We start from the raw sequence: 4,977 nt of genomic DNA on the forward strand, positions 1-4,977 counted from the left end.
TGTTATAAAAATTCTTACAACATTTAACTGAGTAGTTTTTATTCATGAATTCCTGTTCTATTGCAGCACAAGAATTCAAATCACTTTTTCAGTTTTAACAAGTAAAGTCTTAGAAAACTACTTTTCATCCATACTTCATCCTTATGTTCTTTATTGCTTATGATTCATGATGTACAAAACTAAAGAAAACTCTAAAAGGAACGAAAAAGAAGGGACATAATATGCTTTACTTCAGCAGATATATCAGAAATCCCATATTGGACAAACACACACACATTCACTTACACACAAACACATACAGTGAGGACTGTTCGGTCTCTGCAGGTCTGTCGCCTCTGAGGACATCTGCAATCTGCAGCTCTAACACAGCACCTCTGATCTCTAATCAGCAGGCTAATGATGTTTCCTCCTCTGTGTAATAACGTATCAATGTACCAGACACACGGACAGTTACACACACACATACGTATCAAGAGATGATTAGGGGAGGGGAGAAATTACAAAGCAGCCCCTCCCTCTTATACATCACTTGCTTACACCAGCCGCAACCATAACACGTCGATTTCTTTGAACTCCCCGGCCTTTACACTTTTCTCCAGCGGGCACGAATAATAGCTGCACTGACTCCAACAAAACTCCAAGCAGTCTATTCTGTCACTGTGAATATATGTCTATACAACTTTTAGCTCCTTCATAGATTACAGAATACACTTTTTCCATTTGTGCACACAAACACCTTCTTAGATCAGAAGCATTTTTACTCTGTCCTGTGTACAGTGCTGTGAACTGTTAACACCAGAATAGCCCCAAGCACACACACAAACACACACACATCTCATCCTTTTTGCACACTGACTTACTCCCCTGTCCTCTGACCTACTGCTGGTAAAGAAATGTACTTTTTCTGTCTGCTAAACAGCTCTATATTTGTCGCCAGCGTAAAACCGATGATAGCTGCGCCTTCCAAATAAGGAACCACTGTGTTTATGGGATATGTTCAGGTATGTATTGGTGATGTCACGCTCTTGTAGGTCAAATGTCTTTTTATAAATGTGATGTAACATAAGAAGGATTGACACCAGCAATCTGCTGGTTGTTTAAAAGCATGTATGCCTCTAAGCTTCCCCTTGAACAAATGATCTGATAATGACAGCCTAAAGATTGTGTGTGTGTGTGTGTGTGTGTGTGTGTGTGTTGAGTGTGTGCGTGCCTGCATTGTGTGAAAGCTGATGACAGTGTCAGATTGAGAATGAAAGGGAAGATAAGAGGATGTAGTGATGCATGGTAAGAGAGACCAAAACAGGAGTGTTAATGTTCTTGGGCCTGCGGCTCTGACTTTAGCTATGACCTTGGGAGTTATTGTGCATGTGGGTGAGTCTGTGTGTTTGAGAGAGAGAGCGAGAGAGAGAGAAAATCTATGTTTTAATGAGTGAGGAAGTGCGATACCCTACAGTAAGTAAAGAAAACTGTTGTCACTCTTCTTTATCCACATAAAGATATACCGTCACCATAGCCATAAACATGCACGCATGTATGCACAAACACACACACATACACACACACACACGCACACACTTGGCCAAGCCCTCTGGAGAGTTATCATTTAACCATGCCCATTCATCCTGGGCATTTGAAGCCACTCAGCTCAGAAAATTACTAAAAGCCAGACTATCAATCAGTCTTTTCAATACAGCTGCTAACTACATCAGTCAGGATGAATTCCCGTTTCTGATGGTGACCTCGATTGTCCCCAACCCCACCTCAATCCAGAGTTTGACGTTTATCATCTCTAACCGCCCATCCGTCCCGTGACGGACAGGGAGGAAGCGGAGCAGGAGGGAGGAAGAGGGGTTTGGATCAGTCTGGGCTCATGAATCACTCGTCCATGCTGTTCACAGAGATGCTTTGCGATTGCTCTGCCCCACTTAAACACACTAACACAATCACGCATACATGAACACACACCACACACACACACACAAACACACACACACACACACACTCTACTACTACTACTCCAGAGGCCTATTTCCACACTGACAACTGATCTATAGACTGCACGACTGTAACGAACTGAACGACTATGAGAGCAACCAAGCGAGGCTTCCAGTCACATAGTGTAGAGTCATCGTTAGCTAAACGACTCCATCAGCCTGACACTGACTTCATGTGCAGCCGCAACAAACCTGCCCCACTTCTGCAACTATTGTAGGTTGGAGACTGTGTAAACTGGATGAGAAACTACCGCAATGTGGCTTGCAGCACAGGAAAGCGTATACACACAGAAACATGAATATAAACACTCATACAGTGCACACAAGATATGAGACAGTAACATAGTGTCGCTATAGGTAGACTTTTTGTGCCAATCTTTTGAGAGGAATGAACTTAAAAAAGTAAGTTAACACCAGGCTGAAAAGCAACGTTTCACTGCCCTCTCTGGTTGAATGTGTCAGGTCTGTGTCATCTTTCGCCACACCCGGCTTCAATAAGTGTATTTCCATCCACCTGCAAATTGTGAACCTGAAATTGAAAACCTGAGTGGAAATTTGAAAAAAATGTCAAAATATCACAAAAAAAGAGAATGACGCTTGGCTGAGGTGGAAAAGTTGGTGTATAGATAAAAACAAAATGTGATGACGTGCAATGATAACGCTCCATCTGTCATGTTTTCCACATGGTTTTTCACCATTTGAGGCTTGACTGACACTCTTGCATAATGGTAGAGGATGGAAACTGGCATTCATTTGCATTTAACTCTTGCTGATTTTCATGAAATTTGTTTTAAGTGTTCTGCAGTATTTGGATGACAGTGACCACACCCTACAGTGATGTCGCAGTGTACTGCCACACCCCAGAGTGCACTTCTACATCACTGAAGCAAGTTAAAAAAAAACACTGGACAGCAAAAACAAGATTTTCAGGGAGGTGTTAAGTTGATCTTTAAAGGTACCCTGTGGAGTTGTCAACAAATAATTATTTTTACATTCAGAATTAACTGCATAAATGCATTTGTTTTTATCCTTGAGGCCTAAAAATATGTTGCATTTTCTTCCTTGTAAAATATTTGTGAAGCTGATTTTTAAAAAATGTTGTGAAACCTGCATTGCTTACATCCATGTCTGCTAACTGCGTTTCTTGGCGTGTTACTTCCAACAGCTGCCATTTAAAACAATAACATGAAACCACCACCAGGACAACACGTTCTCACTCCCGACTCGTCACATATTTACGCTTGGTCAAGGCCCTTTGGCGTTGCCTTCTAACAACCTGGGTACCCCTTTTGCGTCATTTACTGACGTTTAGGGCTCCGTGGTCAGGTTCCGGTAAAATTAGCAACAATAAATATGCAAAGTCCGGTTAGACTTTCAAAATACAACGCTAGCGTTTTGAAACTTCACCAATTTGAAACATAGCGTTATTAAAGTCATGAAACGTTGCAGTTTGGTTAGGTTTAGCCACAGAAAGTACTTGGTTGGGTTTAGGCATCAAAACTACTTGGTTAAGGTTAGGAAAAGATCATGGTTTGGGTTAAAATAACTTACGTCACTTATGTCATTTTACGTAACTTGCCTCAATCATAGACAGTATATTACTGGACGAAGCCATCTGATTTGAATGGAGAGCACTGAAGCCAGTTTTGGACCATTAAAATACTACAACAGTGCTACTTCCTCTTGGCATCGGTGTCTACTGCGCATGATCGCGCAGCAAAACTGTGGTTTAATGACGGAAATACTGTATTTCTGGTAGCAGCAAAGCTGCACAAACAAAAGTCTTCTGGCTCAGTGTGTTTCTCTGACTCGGATCGACACTGTTTAGTCAGCCCACATACGAGGCTCACCTGCCAAACACCAATGCAGCGTCACTGATGGCCGAATAGTTGTTTTAGATTCACTAAGAGTTTATAATCCAAGCAATACCGTTACATCTCTCATGTGCGACAGGATGTCACAGGGTTTTGCCGTTGTTTTTGGGCCTACATGGAACCGTCCATGCAGCATTTGGTCGGCTTCACTGTTTTATCTGTGGCTTACCCCCCTTGGCCAAAATAAAATTATTTAATGTTGACTTTTTGTTTCACACTGGCATGAACCCGCTAACCTGGTTCAAAGTCCAGGTTCTGTCCCTCCATCTACCACAACCACCTCCTTACTCAGTCTGTTCTATTAAATATCATATACCTTCCTTTACCATCAAAAAACTATGGCGGTAAAGGGATCCCCAGTGTGTCCCAAACTGACAACTATGGCTCTTGACTATGTGTCCATATGTGACGACTTGGGAGTGAGAACAGGTTGACTAGGAATATAAATCGTGTCACTAGTGAGCTCCTGCATGTAGACAGAGCACGAGATACAAACAAAAAACGTTATCCCATAGAACCACTAGTGGTTAAAACCTGCACATGGTACCTTTAAACGTCATAACCCACATGGAAATCCCACCAGTACCTCACCAGCAGCAGGAACCACGTCTCCACTCTGTTAACATTATCTATCTTTGTTCCATAATAACAGTGAGTTAGTTTTTACATTCAGATTATTTTAACATATCCCAAACCTTTTCTGGACAGATTCTGTCAATAGGAGACAACAGTGACACTATTTCAAGTGAGTTGCCTTGAGGCATTCAGTAAAATCACTCATCTTCATAGTGAAATGTACTAGTTTTCCCTTTTTATTGTAGTAGAGATAAGGCATCACTCTCTTTGTGACCCCCAATACCTTCTTTTCTGTATGAATGTACTGTGTGTGTTTGAATGTGTCACTCACATAACATATCTTCATATAATCATCAATTACAGAACATTAGGACTTCACATAGTATGCAGGTCCATCAGCCCACTCAGAGAAACCAGCAGCTCTGTAGAGTTTCTGTGCCGAGATGAGCAGTGTGTGTGTGTGTGTGTGTGTGTGTGTGTGTGTGTGTGTGTGTGTGTGTGTGTGTGTGTGTGTGTGTGTGTGTGTGTGTGTG

The sequence above is a fragment of the Micropterus dolomieu genome, linkage group LG05 (genome assembly GCF_021292245.1).
Source record: "Micropterus dolomieu isolate WLL.071019.BEF.003 ecotype Adirondacks linkage group LG05, ASM2129224v1, whole genome shotgun sequence".
In the NCBI taxonomy this organism is placed as follows: Eukaryota; Metazoa; Chordata; class Actinopteri; order Centrarchiformes; family Centrarchidae; genus Micropterus; species Micropterus dolomieu.